The sequence below is a fragment of the Emydura macquarii genome, unplaced genomic scaffold (genome assembly GCF_026122565.2).
Source record: "Emydura macquarii macquarii isolate MOO-44397 ecotype Brisbane River unplaced genomic scaffold, CSIRO-AGI_Emac_v2 contig_1451, whole genome shotgun sequence".
NCBI lineage: Eukaryota > Metazoa > Chordata > Testudines > Chelidae > Emydura > Emydura macquarii.
Genome location: NW_027131588.1, coordinates 20,574,859 through 20,592,452, shown reverse-complemented (window position 1 = coordinate 20,592,452; position 17,594 = coordinate 20,574,859). Strand labels below are relative to the sequence as shown.

The 17,594-nt window shown below is 42.8% G+C and overlaps 1 protein-coding gene across 3 annotated transcripts in view; it reads right to left on the bottom strand.

Moving 5' to 3' along the window:
• NRG1 (neuregulin 1) overlaps positions 1-17,594 on the bottom strand; it is a 213,322-nt gene that overhangs the window by 137,867 nt on the left and 57,861 nt on the right. The window lies entirely within an intron of this gene.

Sequence of the window (17,594 nt, the reverse complement as noted above, 5' to 3'; positions counted from 1 at the left end):
TTACTTTGTCAGACTTATCTGGCCCTCAGGACTATGGTATCTAAGTACTTCACATCCTTTAACATACTTATCCTCACAACACCCCTGTAAAGTAGGGCAGTGCTGTGTCCCCATTGTACAGACGGGGAAACTGAGGGCCAGAGAGGCTAAGGCCTGGTTCCTCAAAGGTATTGAGGTGCCTAATTCCCATTGCCTGAGTTCACACAAAGTTCACCTGCAATTAATTTGTATACCTTATGTGACCGTCCACGCTCCCGTCTGTCTTAGCTGAACATCTGTTAAACACATCCTTGTACTAAGGTTGTTTATCCACCTCTGCCTTTGCTTCGTTATATTTTACGTCACTGAGAGATTTAGGAATTTTTAAGCCAAGCAGCATTTCTGTGACAGACTGAAAAAAGGAGATGGGGCTGTGTGTGAAGCAGCCAAGAGGAGTAAGGCATGCTCACCGCGAGGGGGCGTGTGGATGGTTACACAAGGTATGCAAATTCATTGCGTGTGGGACCTTATAAAACGTTTCTTTCACTTCCCTGTCAAGTGCAAGTAGCTGCAAGCCCTCTTCCCAGCCTCCCCCGCAACAGAAACACAACGGGAGATTTGGGTTTGTGGTGAGAGAAGATAGAATATCAATTCAAAAGTTACCACAATCACAGAGACAAATTGCTGTTCTCAATGACTCATATGTGAGTTATGAAACCCAGGCAATTCTCTTAGATCTTCAGATCTGACTGGTGCAGCCCAAACGACTGTCTGAGGCAAAAAATTGCATTTGTATAGCTGATGCCCCCCCCAAGAACATTCCACCTTAAAACTGTACATTTTCTCACAGTAAAAGTATGCCTCATGTGTGAAACAGACATAATTATGGAAATCCCTTCCGGAAACTGGAGAAAGGCTCATGATCCCCTGGTTCGCCAGGAAATATATCCTTCCTTATTCAGCCTTCCCTGTAATGAAGAGTCAGGTTTGCTGTCTTGCCCTGATGACGAGTAAATTGCTGTCTAATCTCCAGCTACACAAAGACAATCTCCTTCCCCGAGGCAGAGTAAGCAGGCAAATTCTGAAGACACATTTGATATATTCCAAGTTATTACAGATGAAATAGAGTTTTAGTGGCACTGGCTCTCTGCACAGGGGGGAATGTCTCCTGCTATGTGCCTGTACATATTTATTGTATGTACATAGACCCACAGTATTCATATATGTGTCATTCAGATATATATTATCCTGTAGCCAGTCCACAGTCACCTAGGAACCGTACAATGACTGTGATGCACACCACAGTCACTCAACACGTCACAAGGACTGTGGGATGAGAACTCCCATCCTCTATCTATTATCTACGTTCTCACATCACACCTAACATCCTAGTAGCCAAGTGCCTCTTGCTTGGAAAGCATAACCCCCTCCCACTGGAGTTAAGGAAGGATCTCTATTGGCTGCTGAAAGTACAGGAAAATCATGCCCCTCTATACTGCTAGAATTCTTCATGGATCATTGTGGCCAGGGAGGAATGGTCAAAGTTTCCTAGCAAGATGGAGGTGGAAAAAATGTTGTGGAGTGGGGGGGGAAGGGCATCATTGAAAATACCTGTTCATTTATCCATGGAGGCCACAATCTTAATAGGATTCAGAAAAGGATTACATATTGGTATGGAAAATGAAAACATACACAGCTACATCAAATAGTATAAACACTCGTGCTTCATGACATAAGCCAACCACGAACCAGGGGGGATTAGGAAGGAATTTCCCGATGAATGGGTTTTCCATAATTGTCTATTATGGGGGCTTTTGCACCTTCCTCCAGAGCATCTGGGCAGAGACAGGATGCTGGAATCAGTGGATCACTGCTCTCATCCGATATTGGCAAATCCTTTGCTCCTGAATCAATGAATGATAGCATTCATGACCTTTGAAAATGACATGATTTCAGTCACAATACACGATTATACATTGTGGCTGTGGTTCCTTCTAGTCAGGGTGAATGACTGGTTAGGAGAGCTAAGAAAAGACAAGAACGTCAGTTGATCACTTTCTGCTTAGTGCTGACCACCTCCCCAGCTCCTTTTGTTTAAATTAAGCAAGACAAGATATGGAGGCCCTCAACTCCTACTGAAGTTCATGGGAATTGAGGGTGCTCCTGACATCATACAAGATTGGGGTCATAATGAGCAACTTCACACAATGTATAATTAGACTGCGGAACTCACTGCCACAACCTGTTGTTGAGGCCATGAATTTAGCAACATTCTAAGAGAGACTGGATATTTGAATGGCTAATCAGTCTATCTATAGTTATCATCGCAAGAAAAGTTGTAGAAAGATCTAGAAATTTGTGCTTGAGAGATTGAGCCAATATCTAATTATTAGGGGTTAGCAGGAGAATTCTCTGGCTGATTATCCCATATCTTCCTACTGCAGAGGTTCTTGCACTTTCCTCTGAAGAATCAGGTGCTGGCCTCTGTCAGACACAGGATACCAAACCAGATGGACAAAGCATCTGATTCAGTCTGGCAATTCCTATGTTTTATCTTTCTTTGACTAATCTGCTTTTCTATTTTTGCTGATGTCAGAATTTACAAACACCAGTTAATGGTGGCTTTACCAATGTGCTCTATGGAGCTGAGCACCTAACCCCCTTTGACTTTCAAAGGGCATTAGGCACCCAAATTGCTTAGGCACTTTGTGAATTCCACTAGGAGCCTACTTGCCTCTTTAAGTGCCTAAATACCTTTGTAAATCTGGCTCTTCGTGCTTTGTAAAAATTGCATGTGCCATTTTGTGCAACCAAATTATTGCCTTCAATAAAAAAAATGAGTAAAAAATGAGGTGAACGCTAAATTTTGTGTGTGTGTGTTTTTGTTTTTTTTTTACATCGGAGAAATCGATGTTTGTTTGAATTATTTAACTCCTCAGAGGTGTTAGTTAAGAGTTGCTGTTTTTCTGAAACAGGTTTTAAAAATGATAATGTTTTTATTAGTGCATAGCTAAGATGTTTCTATTAGGGCTGGTTTTGCTAAATGTGCTGTTCTGCATTGTGGGTTGGCTTCCTTTTTTGCTTTCTGTCTGTTATCAGAGCTGGTTGCAGGTTTTGGGGAATGACACTGTAATATGTTAATAAGGCATTTAAGAACAGCAAAATTAGCCAAGATCCAGTATCATCCCAAGTAATGGATTCGTAAAGAATGAAACGGAAAGCAGATTGGTTGGTAATGATTAACAGTTCCTCCAATATGCAAATCTCTTCCTTGAGTGGAGGTGTGGTGTTTGTGCCCAATATATTGTAAACTCACTTGCATATGCACTCAAGCCTGCTCCGGATCGTTGCTCTCTTGTTGGGGTGAGTAATAGGTCATGAATGCACAGGTATTACCCAGTGAACATGTAATCGCATGAACAATTCATATCTAATTACCCACAATTTTATGGCATGTTTTACATGCATAACTCAGATACTGAAAAAGAAGCCAGCTCTAAGGGTGCAGCTACACAGCAAAAAACGCGACAGCAGCAAGTCTGAGAGCCTGGGTCAACTGAGTTGGGCTTGTGGTTCTCACACTATGAGGCTAAAATAGCAGCATAGATGTTCCCACTCAGTATAGGGGGAGGGTCTCAGAACCTGGGCTCCAGCCCTAGCAGGAAAGTCTCTACAGCTATTTTTAGGCCTGTAGCATAAGCCTAGGTCAGACTCAAGCTCTGAGACTCATTGCTATGTAGACGAGCCCTAAGAATCTTGGTCTGGTCCACTGAGTCACCAGCGTGCTCGCGTTCGGCTCCTGTCTCCCATGGTGAAATTAATATATGGTGTTGAGGGCCAGTGCAAGGACTTGTCTGCGCAGCGACTGAGCGCACAGCACACCAGGACATGAACCGACAGCCGACCAGCTCGCTGTGCACTGACTGGCTCTGTAGAGTCTGCTGCCATGCACTAGAAGTTCCATAGTGCACTCTGATGTACTCCGGTTTCAAGTGACTACTTAAGCCCTGAGTAGGTGCTGCAGAGAGGGATTGTGGGGGAGGGCCTGTTACCTTTCTACACATCACAGAAAGGCATAATGGAGCTGGGCCAAAAGAAGGGCCACAGGCTGTCCAGCACCTCACTGTACTAGTCCCAGTTTGAGGAGTAATTTCACCTCTGCACTTCACCTACATAAAGCCCAATAGTCTGGGTTGTACACAGGTGGAGTGGATTTCACCCTCTAGCCCCCCACAAAGTCTGGGGTTGACACACAGCTCTTAGGGTAGTCTGTTAAATTGGTTCAACTACTTATTTGTCTAAGACCACAAAACACGAGGAATCCATATTGGCAACATTCTTTCTCCTGAAGCATCTTAACCCCCAAAATGACAAATGGAAAATAATAAATATATACAATACAACTCTGAGCATGCCTAGAAACCAGAGCTGAGCTTTGGATTCAGATCTCATTGCGAAGGAGAACCCGAACACTAAATCTGTGCCACAAAACATAGTTATGCATTTGAATGAAGAGGTCTGTAGTCTGGGGGCATATTATATATTTCCCTTTGTAATTAGTTTTTACATCTTCTGACCTTTAGCAGACCGTGCGATACTAAAAAGAGGGTTATTTCAGCACTTGGCACTTATTACCATTACGTGTATCACAAGTATCACAAAGTATCACACAAAAACGATTTATCCAAGCACTTTGCATGTTCCATAACATACTTTAAGGGAAAGAAAGATATCAGAAGGAATGGAGAGAAAGTGTTATTACTGAAATTTTTTTCAAAAGTGCTCATGGTTCAGATTCTGATCTCATCTACAAATGTGCAATTCCGGTATCTCTCCAATGAGTTCAGTGGAATTACTCCAAATTTTCACAGGGATAAATAACAAAAATATGTTAAAGGAATACAAAATAATGAATGGTAGAGAAAAGGTAAAATCAGGCACTCCTATTTACTTTGTTATAATAGAAGAAGAAACGACATTCAATTATACTAAAATACAAAGCATTTAAACCTGATTTTTTTTTAAACATAACTCCGAACTAACTCATCGAACTTATTGCCACGACATATCCTTGCAGGTAAGTGCTTAGTAGAATGTAATGACATATTAGACATGAATAATGAGAACATCCCCAATGACGTCACTTAGCATTAAAGATGTTCAGAAGAAACAAGCTGGTAATGGTCACTGTCAGAGACAGGATACTGGACTATAGGGACCATAAGTCTGAGCCAGTATGGGAATTCCTATGTTATGTGGAGAAAAGACGGATATCAACCAGTGTAACTTTGCTGTTAAAAAAAACGTGTATACTGGTTTACTGTAGGAAGTTAAATATCATCCCCAGAATGCCGCTTAATCTTTTTCTATTAAAAATCAACCATTACAGTAATTCATACCAACAACTGTGCTCACGTTTTTAGAAGCCAAAAGACAGAATCTCCAAAATACCTTGTCAAAAATGTGAACATATTATTAAAACTTTCAGTTCACGTAACTCTGAATACTAACAGAGTAAATGGCAGTAATAAAAGTCAATGTGTTGTCTATTCCATCTTCTGCACTTCAGAACCTGTCATGACGTTATCATCTGATTAAAGTCATGGCATAGCTACACTTCTGATGCGAATACAACTCCAGGTAGAAATGCTAAACATTATGGTAACAACCTCAAACATAGGATGCTTGTAAATACTACAGAACTCCAGTGCCATGTCCGGCCAAACACTTCCACATTCAACCTCTATTAAGTTCTATGACTTAATGGTAAAAAGCTTTTCCATGCTGACTTTTGGAAGACAAGTTCGCAGATCGGGAAAAACTCTTCATAACCCCAGCTGGCTTGGGATCAGGAATATAAACTATGGTCCAGATTCACTGCCCCTGAGCAACACCAAAAAATCCAGAAACTGCCTACAGCTGCCAAGTTTAGAATTCCCTTGGCATAAAGCCAACCACTCCCACCCTGATGTAGGTAGCATATCCGGGGAGGGACGTGCCATGACAGGGTCTAACTCTCATCTGGTCACATCGGGACCACACCCACTGTCAGAAACGAGAGAAACTCCTGTGCTGCGCTAACTCACACTAGGCCAGTGCAGTTTGAAAATCAGGGAGCCATAAATAGCTCCCTGCCCTGCAGCAAGCAGACCTAGGTCTAGGTCCAGGAGAGAATCTGGCCCTATATTGTTAATACAGCTCAGTCTTTATAGTACAAAACAATGGTGATGTGAAAGGGCAACTTTCAGTAAATCTAAAAGATTAGTTATCAAATTACTAATAACATCTATACTAGGTCTTTAGATTTGCTTATCTGTAGGTCTACAATACAGGGAAATGTCTAACCTGAAAAGCACTGAGTCAGAAAGAGAAAAATCATAGCAAGAAACATGCAAGATATTATAGATTTATATATTCATTGAAGAAAAACATTGACACTCTTCAGACACACACGTCCATGATTCATAAATCACCATTGCTCCAGGGCAGCAGCTCACTTCCTGACAATCTGAATGCGTTGTTTGTGCCAACTTGCCATGCATTTCTAACATATTGCAGAAACAATATTTAGTTACCAACGAGACAACTATCTTTAAGTATTGAGAGGGACATGCATTACAAAACACCACAGGATTTTTAATGATTGTGCTTTAATTGCTACATAAAGTCCAGTTGCTTCTCTCTACTCCGTGTAAAAGATAGAGTTTCATGAACAGCCGTAACATGAATTATAAAAATATACTAACTGCAAACAATCTCCAATAACATTTTGAAAATGAAAGTCACAGGAGAGGCAACTTTTTCTCATTTGCATCTAACTAGAAGAGGTTACCAAAAGGCAGTTGATTTCACATATTACAAGGGACAAAAATGCAAAGCGTGAGAAGGGTACTGTCTATCAGAGGAGAGTTGATCGCAGTTCCCATTGCATTGTAAGAACAGGAGTGCACAGGAAAAGGGTTCCTATTAACTCTCATGGTTCGAGCTGCTATATATATGACACAATGGAGATCCAGGTCACGTCTCAATTGCAGTGTTTGGTATCCCCATGCTATTGATGACAGAGTACACGTATAACATAGGTCCATTTCCATAGCAGGGCTCCTTGAGCCAATTAAAGATATTTGTGCATATAGTTCTCTATACATGGCTTTGAAAACAACCCAGAGCGCGTAACTACGCATTTTTTAAAGAAAAAGGTAATTTATCAATGAATTTCTTTTAAAACTGAAACATTTGTTTAAAATGATGAACTTTACAAATTATTCCAAACATAACAGTGTATCTATCTATCAGTATCTTTTAATTTACTTTTCAATGAACAAATCCAAATTGATACTGGTTAGATGAGGAAACACTTTGAAGAATTAGCTGGGGCATTTTCATTGAAGGCATATGAACGCCACTGACCAAAATGGTGCAAATCCTCTGATTCCTGTTTGATTCATTACAAAGCATAGATGATGAGTAGTGTTAATGACCAAAAATAACTTTCCTTCACCTACTGCTCACTAATAAACTTTGCCCCTTCCTCTCAGGCAATGACCTGGCCAGTGATCATTTGTCACTTCCAGACTGGATGATTGTAATTCACTCTCTCTGAAGCTAAACAAAGCAAAAGCTCCAGCTCGTGAAGAATGCAGGTACCTGCCTCCTCCACAGGTGAGGCGCCATCAGCGTATCAGCCTTGTGCTCCAGTCCTTCCATACCAATCTTCTTCCATGCCAATTGATGCTAATCCCACAGAGTCATTAATGGATCATCTCCCGGCTACATTACAGACTGCTTCTTCGTGAACCGCCAATATAATTGCTTTCCTTTGGGACAGTGCAGATCCGAAAGCTCAGGATGCACCATGTGAAAGATGGAGATAAGATTCTCAATCAAAGGGAACCCAGCTGTAGAACAAACTTCCAGGGAAAGTGCAGTAACTCAGAGCCAGGCCACTTTCAGGAGACACTGAAAGACCTTCCCTCTTGGATAAAAAATTTCTACCAGGATCAGTATGATATTAAAAAGTAGAGTCTCCTCGAAACAGAAAAGAAAGACAGACTACTTCATCAAGTCTCCTCGGAATCTTACTTTTCCCGTCTTCGGTGGTAGGGGTTCATAAGAGTGATTAGCGCCAGTACAAAATCCAGAGGGACGTAAGAAGGGAGATAGAGATAGATATATAGTAGTTAGAATTCCATTGTGTCAGTCTCCTGAATTTTAGGGCAATTTATAATTGCTTAATTAAAATACAAATATTGCTTTTCATGCCTAGCATGTCCACATTAAGTTTTGCCTTCTCTGAGGATCCTTTTTCACAGTCTTTAACTGAGCTCTTTGGCTCGGTTATGCTTTCTGAGAGCGCAGTGACAGTTTTGATTTCAGCATAATGACATATCTTGACTCACCAGAACATCTGAATTGCTTGTACCCTGGCAAGGTCATACCTTCTGCTGTAGTTCAGCAGATCTCTGGCTGGCTAGTACCACTGGTTCCAATCTAACATTATTCAGTCTTTATTACCCGTATGCCTTGAAAATAAAATTAAAACGGGGGGAGATTCAGAGAAGGCTGAACCAATACTACTAAGTATGTTAATACCTGCTATCCAAAAGATTATAGCCAGAGGGAAGCCTGTAACCTTGACTATTTGTTACTGTCACAGCGACAGCTTTAGTAACATAGCAATCAAAATGCTAAGGTCAAGCCTGACAACATATCCCTCTGCTACACGGTGTCTGTTACGTGATCAGCAGACGCACTGCTGGCAAAACAAAGGGGGCCCAATTCTGGTCTCACCTATGCTGGAATAAATCAAGCATAACTTCAGTGAAGTGAAAGGAGTTACATCAGTGCAAACCATCACCGCAGTACCAGAGCACCTCGCCCCCGTGAGCTTGGGGAGTGTGATTATCCCCATCCTCCAGGCCCAGCGGGTGGGATTTGCAAATGTGCTCAGTGTTGGCCTAACTTTTGCTCCCGCTGAAGTCCATGGGAGTTTTCACTTTTGACTTTAAGGGGAGTAGAGTCAGACCAGTGCTGAGCTTCATGGCGATCCCACCCTGATCAAGAAGCTCTCTGAAGCAAATACGTGTTTTCCACCCACTTCAACGGGTTTTGGATGAAGCCCAAAGGGAGGTGCCCACGGTCACACTGGACCTGAACGTGGATGTCCCAAGTCCCAGTCCAGTTATTTAAGCACAAGGCCACTAGATCCCTGCCTCCTTCATGACACAGCCTACAACTTCTGCCAGCTTCCGTCACAACACACTGTGCAACTAATGAAGTGAACAAGAGCGAGTTGCTCAGCCCAATTCACTACTCTACTTTGCCTCATTCGCTGTGTATAAAACGGGGGAGACTACAGAATCTCCCAATTAACCCAGCAATTAAAGACAGTGAGTGCTGCCCTGTAGTCAGATAATCAACCAGCTTCAACACAAAACAAGGGAATAGAACAATGGTATCCCAAAGAGCATTGAAGGCTCCAGCCAGTTACCTAGTTAGATATTTATTCAGTTCTGCGTCTGTCATCTAAATGGGGTCTTCAAGCTTTTAGAGTTTCACCTATTGAATTAGAGGCACAGGCTCAGACAGACCCTCAAGGTCTTTAGGTACCTAACTCCCATTGATTTCAATGGAATTTAGGTTCCTAAAGACCTCTGAGGATCTGGGCCACGGTTCCCAAGCTACGACTCACAAAGCATTTGCTGTTGACCCATGAAAAGCTGGTACTCTTCTCTGTTTCCAGACGCTACATTTCATTAGCAAACAGATCAGATGAATTAAGCGCCAAATTCTCAGCAGTGGGTTCTATCATCACGCACCGACATTCATACTGTATGATGTGCCATGGCCTATGTTATGCAGGAGGTCAGACTGGATAACCACAGTGGTTCCTTCTGCCATTACATTGTATGGATATTTATTTCACAGGGTCCCTGCATTACAGTTTTGTCAAGAGAACAGGCCGCGAGCCATGCTATGGTACATTTCAGCACTATGAATCAGCAGGGACCTTAGAAAAGCATTCCGCTTGGAATAAGTGGTCACAGTCTTCACCCTGAGGGAGTGGGGGAAAAGAACGGGCAGGGAACTGTTCTAATGTCCTGAATATCATCTAATTGTATTCAACTGCTGAAACAAGTGCCAGCCTCATGGATTTATTCCTCACAGAGAAAAAATATGCAGATGAATAAAGCTAATGTTCTTTAATACCCTTTCCACTCTGCCAGCTCTATTTAAGCATTATAAACTCTTCCACTTATTTCTCTGCTACTGCAGTGTCAGCTTCTCCCAACTTTAATAGTTTTCACACCAGTCACTGCTTTTTACCTCTTTGACCTCCACTGGAAAGACCAGCACGGGAGAGAACTGACTTTGCCTTAATTGTCTGCGCTCGAAAGGATGAGGTGTACAAACTTTCTAATGGAACTGACTAATCCAGCTCAAATCTGCGGTGCCACCCTAACTCCCTCTGTTGGAATGAAAGAAGAACCAAAGATTATAGCTAAAGAAATTGCTGTGAGATGAAGTTGTTGGGGGCAGACACTTAATACCACTTAAGGGCTGGGAACCAGAGGGCAATTGAAGACTGTGCGTCTCTTAAGAGGTTTGAAATATGTTAACTATTTGCTTGTAATGGTTTCTTTTGTGATCCCTTCTGCAATCTGTTTTTGTGTTTAAATAGGAAATTCAATTAGATTCATATTAACTATCTCAACCTGCCCAGTTTCATCTGCAAGATCCCTACAGCAGAGCTGACAATAAATTCTTGGGGGCTGATTCGGTAATACATGACTATAAAATCAAATGCATGACGCAGTAGAGAATTTCCCTGACTCAATGCCCCAGTATTGATATAGATTAGTGGGCACCGAATTCCTGGACAGGTGCAGTCTTTCAGAAGTGGAATGATGTCCTGGAATATTTGTGGTCAAAGATCCTTAGACAAGAGTTAGTCCCACTGTGTTAGCAAAATATAAGTAACTGCCTTCAGCCTATCTAAATTCCCTCAGCTGTTTCAATTGGATACAGTATTCTTCACTTCCTGCTCCAGACTAAATGACTGCAGTGTTGCTATGCACTGTTAAAACAGTTGCCTCGTTTCACCCAGGGGTGTCTGCGTTTTAGTAGTGAGTGAAGTGATAGCAATATATTTTGTTGGTATGGTAAAGCAGCGTGAGCTCCTTTGGGATGAAAGATGGTAAATAAATGATAGATTATTATTCTATCCTATTTGTCCTCAATTCTTTATTCTGAGCACATATTTGATAATGCAGGAGCCACTGCACCATCATCTTTGTATTTTTAATGTAGACAGAATATTAAAAGTGAACATCTGTTAAACATAGAATGGAGTCAAGTAAAACTAAGGAAACTCAGAATTGAGGCAGAAAGTCCATCTCAATCTTAATACACTGAATAAGCCTGTATGTTACGGGATCTCCAGATAGCAGATCGTATTACATATCCTATGTGCTGCAATATTTAGACATACGAAAGAGAGAGAGTTTAGAGTTCAGTTTCATTCTCAGCTTTGCATTTTCTTGTGTTTGTAGGTTTTAGTCAGACCTTTAACAACAAACACCTGTCAGGAATGGTCTAGTTATTACTTAGTCCTGCCTTGAATGCAAGGGACTGGACTAGATGACCTATTGAGACCCCTTCCAGTCCTATGGTTCTATGATCAGCAAGTTACAGACTTATGGGTTGGATGAATGGACTATAAGATGGATAGAAAGCTGGCTAGATCATTGGGCTCAACGGGTAGTGATCAACGGCTCGATGTCTAGTTGGCAGCCAGTAACAAGCGGAGTGCCCCAGGGGTCGGTGCTGGGGCCAGTTTTGTTCAACATCTTCATTAATGATCTGGAGGATGGGGTAGTTTACACCCTCATCAAGTTTGCAGATGACACTAAGCTGTGGGGAGTGGTAGATACGCTGGAGGGCAGGGATAGGATACAGAGTGACTTAGATAAATTAGAGGATTGGGCCAAAAGAAATCTGATGAGGTTCAACAAGGACAAGTGCAGAGTCCTGCACTTTGGACAGAAGAATCCCATGCACTGCTACAGACTGGGGACCGACTGGCTACAGACTGGGGACCAATAGGCAGCAGTTCTGCAGAAAAGGACCTGGGGGTTACAGTGGACAAGAAGCTGGATATGAGTCAACAGTGGGCCCTCATTGCCAAGAAGGCTAACGGCACATTGGGTTGCATTAGTAGGAGCATTGCCAGCAGATTGAGGGAAGTGATTATTCCCCTCTATTCAGCACTGGCGAGGCCTCATTTGGAGTATTGTCCAGTTTTGGGCCTCCCACTACAGAAAGGGTGTGATCAAATTGGAGAGAGTCCAGCGGAGGGCAACGAAAATGATTAGGGAGTTGGGACACAAGACTTATGAGGAGAGACTGAGGGAACTAGGCTTGTTTAGTCTGCAGAAGAGAAGAATGAGGGGGAATTTGATAGCAACCTTTAACTACCTGAAGGGGGGTTCCAGGGAGGATGGAGCTAGGCTGTTCTCAGTGGTGGCAGATGACAGAACTAGGAGCAATGGTCTTAAATTGCAGTGGGGGAGGTCTAGGTTGGACATTAGGAAAAACTTTTTCCCTAAGAGGGTGTTGAAGCACTGGAATTGGTTACCTAAGAAGGTGGTAGAATCTCCATCCTTAAGGGGTTTTTAAGGTGAGGCTTGACAAAGCCCTGGCTGGGATGGTTTTGTTGGGGTTGGTCCTGCTTTGAGCAGGGGGTTGAACTAGATGACCTCCTGAGGTCCCTTCCAAGCCTAATCTTCTACAATTCTATGATCAATGGAGCTTATCTGTTGAGTCACTTTGCTGTAGTGTCATTTCCTCCCCCCCCCCCCCTTTTTTTTTTTTTTTTTTTTGCTAGTAGCATTAAAAAAGCCCAGAACAAATAAAATCTCTGAAAGCGGGACAGAAGGGTAACATGATTGGTCTTAATGGCTCATTTCAAACCAAAAATGATCTGTTCTCTGAATTACATAAAAAGCTTGAATCCAACTGGAGGTTGGGGTAAGCATCCAGAAGTCAGAAGGCTTAGCCACAAACGATGCAAGCCTCCAAATCTCTTAAAGTGAAACACCATAAAATAGGCATTGGTGTGTTCCAGATTGATTGTCTAACCCCCCCAAAGATGCCAGTTCAAGCTTGTTCCCATCACAAACAAAAAATGTTTTTCTCACTGGCAGCGCTGCACTCAGTGTGCTCGTATTTACGTTGGGTTCTCTCATTATTATGAGGGAGGCAGGGTGGTTTGGTGGATCAGGCACTGTCCTGGGAGTCAGGACACTTGGGTTTTATTCCCAGCTCTGCCACTGATCTGCTCGGTGCCCTTAGGTAAGTCCCTCGCCTCTCAGTGCCATGTTTTCCCTTCCACGCTTGTCTATTCAGATTTTCATCTATTTGGGGCAGGGACTCTCTCCCACTGTCCATCACTTAAAGCCATGGGACCCCAATTTTGGTTTGAGGCCTCAAGGTGCTATTGTCATAAATAACGATTTCCTTCTTGCACTTTTTCATCAATAATAAAGTTCTGCAGACCAAACTACGTCCTCACTTATACCTGTGCAACTGTTCTGAAGATTAGAAGGCTGGCACAGGTGTTACGGAGGGCATGATCTGGCTTCCAGATTTTTTTTATTAGTGGTGATGGTATCGGGAGAGAACGCAGCTTGACTCTAGTTTGCAGAGGTAACAGAGAGAAAACAACTCTATTTGTAAATGGAGCAAAGTGGAACTGAAAGTCACTGAGAGGCAGAGTACGCAGAACCCCAGGATGTAATTTTTAAAGGGTAGATCCCTATTGTAAGGACTCCCCCAGGTGGGGAGAGCCCTCCAGAAACATCTGGATTTTATCTCAGGAATGTTACTAAAGGATTGGCTGGCAGCGTGATACCTTGGGTAAGATCCAAACTTATATTGATTGATAAGGTGGCTGACCCTTTGGGGTCAGGAGAACCTTTTTGGTATAGAGTTTTAAACAACTTCTCTCTTTACTGGACCTAGTGGCTGACTGGGAGCCAGACACTGTATGCAATAAAGGGGGCTCTGTATATTTTTGTTTTAGCTTCTCGATAACCAGTGTGGGGAATAAGAAGCACTGTATGTAGCTGGTTGGGGAGTCTGACTTCAGTATCACCCACCAGCCCTGGGACAATCTGCTTTCCTTTCGCAGCCTGCCCTGACCTTGGCATTTTCAGGTGGCTGCCCTAGGCATGGTGGGGTCAGAGTTGCCCCAACACCTTCCACAATAGGCAGACAGGGGCCATGGATGCTATTTTGGTCCACACAATGGAACTCAACGGAGAGGGAGCTGCTTTGCTGCTGTATCCTTTCCCCAGTTCAGAGGTGGTAGATTTCACCTTTCTAACCCCTCAGCACTGTATCCACATAGAGCCCGAACACTCTGTCTTCTCACACATTGTGTGGGTTTGGTCTTTAATGAATGATAAGGCCAGAGTTTATTCCAAAAAGGTTTGGGGGTTCTCTCTCTCTCTCTCTCTCTCTCATTTTTCAAGAATAAACACAGTCAAAAAATCCAGTTAAATAGCTCACATGGGTTTTGTGAACCAGGACTTCCTGAATAGGATTGTTGAGGATCTGTTTTAGGAAAAATAAATTTGGGGCGTTTGTAGAATCAAGGCCATATGGAAATAATTACACTGCAGCATTACAGGTGTCTCAGAGTCAGGAATCCTCATTATTCAGCCGTACCCTTCAGAACAATATTCCTCCCAGAGAGCTGGATCTTTCCTTTGACTCTCATACAAGGTTTGACTTTTTTCAAGTCCAACATCTCCCACTGCTATTGCTCTAGTTTTACACCAAGATCATGAAGGAGGATGTTTGTTCTGCATGGAAGAATGAGAAGGAGGAAATGCCTCTTCAATTTCTTCTCCTCCTCCCAACCAAGTGGGGCTCTGTCTTCCTGATGCCAATGCACCCTCCAACTATTTCTTCACAACTCTTCAAGGCACACATCTCCATAAACCCGTGGACAACTCCCTGCCATCCCCAGGAAGCAGATCCACCTAAGTCCTTCCGAGGGCTGATTTTCATTTCCCCTCAGCCACAAGACCATCTGCCTGGTCTGTCCTGCAAACAGGTCCCCCACACTGATCCCATCTGAGATCCCAATGGGATTGGCTTCCCCCTTCTTGATCCCAGCCCAAGGGTTACCAGCAGGTCAAAAGAGTGCTCAGAAACTCTTCCTCATGCTTCATACAGCATACACACTCAAAACCCTCTATGGAACACACAATACACAGATCTCCCACACACTTCTCCCTGTGTAGAGATTTTGCTGCAGAGCTCCTCCCAGTGCAGGGTTCTGCTTATGACTGGCACTCCATTAATTGTCCAGTGCATCATCATTGCAAATATTACTTTAGAATTTCATGATGTTATAATTTTACATGCAAGAATACATCTTTAGGGACCACTTTGTAAAATAAGGGCAAAGCCATGCAACACAATATTTGACTGTCATGGTGATGAAGCAGAATATTTTTACAGCAATTCTCTTAACACTGCAGAGACAATCAGATTTTCCTTTCTAGTCTTAAGCACGCAGTTAACTAAACGTATGTGATACTAAGGTACTGAGTCGTCTTGGGGGTAAAGTTTCAGAATTACTTCTCCCTCAACAGCACCATGCAGAAAAGAGTTGTAGGTTGGGAGGGATTTGTTTCAGGTCACTGCAGCCCTAAAAACAGAAGAAAAATGACTTCCATCCCCTAAATGCTCAGATGTGCTTAAGGATGACCTCAGCAACCCTTGCTAATGATAACGCAAAGGGCTCCAATTCCTAGCGATTCGCTCACTTCACTCATCCAATCCTGCAGGGGAAATTCTGTCACACAGGCTTACACTGACGAGAAAAATAAAAGCTATAATTTAGTTTTCAGTATTGAATAATAAAATCTGAACTTAATTGATACCATCCTACAAGTATAATTCACTTTGCATTTGAAAAAAAACCAAACCATCTAATTGCGCTATCGCTGTAAGTTAGTGTTGTCATCCGTAGATCCTCGGATAATGAAAGAGGACGTGAACAGGTTTTGACCGGAATTTCTCCCTCCTTTCCTGGATTTCCAGACCATTCGGTTGCCAGTCACTTTCACAAGCTTGGTGGTTTCAATAAGGTTGTGGAGGGTCATTATCTGTTCATGGTCTTTTCTACAGCTCCAGATGAACTGTTGGATAATTACAAGCACCAATTCCTACATTTTAAAAGCATCTAGTGATCTTGAGGAGGGCCCTCAATTTTTGGGTGCCCAACTTGAGACACCTTAATGGGACATGATATCAGAGAGTGGTAAGCACCTGCCCTCTGAAAGCCAGGCACCTTGAAAGTGTTTTAAGTTGGGCACCCGCAAAAATGAGGCACCTAAAATCACTGGTCACTCAAGAAAATTTAGGCCAGGGCTCCTATCGAATTTCTAAAATGTACTGTTTGGCCGATGGTGACACTGCTGTTATGTTTTCTGACATAACAGCTAATCTTCACAGAGTTGTGGAAGGAAATGGTTTATTTTACCTCCTGGGGCTGTAACAAGATTCAAAATAACTATTGTGAAATGGGCATGACCCAGTCAAATCAGGAAAAACCCTAAACAACATCATACCATGTATGGAGGCCTAATCTTTCCACATCTCCCTTTGCCATGCCCTATGTGTAAGTGTCTAGCCATGCGCAAAGCGAATATAAAACACGACCGTTCCACTTCGGTAGTGTTTTGACTACCTGGGGGGCAAGGCTGTGGGGTCTGCTGCTGCTCTCTCAACAGTTTTCCTGGTTAATTCAACTGACGTTAACGGAGTGGCTCCTCATTTACATCAGTGGGGGAACAGATTTAGGCCACAGAACTCAAAGAGGCTATTTTAAATACCCAGTCCTGAGGATGCCTTTCAGGTAGGTTGTCTTTTGTCCCGCCGTTATGCCTCAAAAATTTAAGACCCCGTTTATTACTCTGATCTTGCAGGCAGAAATATTTTTGCCAGCCCCTAATTTCTTATGTTCCTTTGACACACAGTTAAAAGCACCGATCAATCCAATAGCCAGGAAAAAAAAATCTGCAGGCATTAATCTTATTTCTCATTTTAAACATGACAAATATTCTGAGTTCCATGTCCAGAGATTTGGCTTTGAAAATTCCATATTACGCTCCTACAGTAGCTATTAAACATGAATTAAGGGCATCTATATATAGTTTGCTATAGTGTGCAGAATACATTTTATAGAAACGCTTGAACTGTCATGATGGATCAGACCACTGGTCCATCTACCCAGGCATCACACTTCTGGCAGTAGCCAGGACGGGCTCTTCCCCACCGTTCATCCAATCAGTTATAGAGCAATGTACTACGGGGTGAAATGCTCGCCCTTTGGGCCCGGGGTGTCCAGTGGGTGTAGGGGCTTCTGAATTCTGGCCCTCCAGGGTGACTGTGTTCAGACAAGTACGTGCATGTTGTTAGGAACTGAAAACGGGTCTCCCTGAGCTGCAACATTTAAATGGAAGTGTCTGAATCAGCCCCGTCGCTGCATGGAGGAGGCAGGGGGTACCACCTCCACGGCAGCGTCATACTGCTTCTCC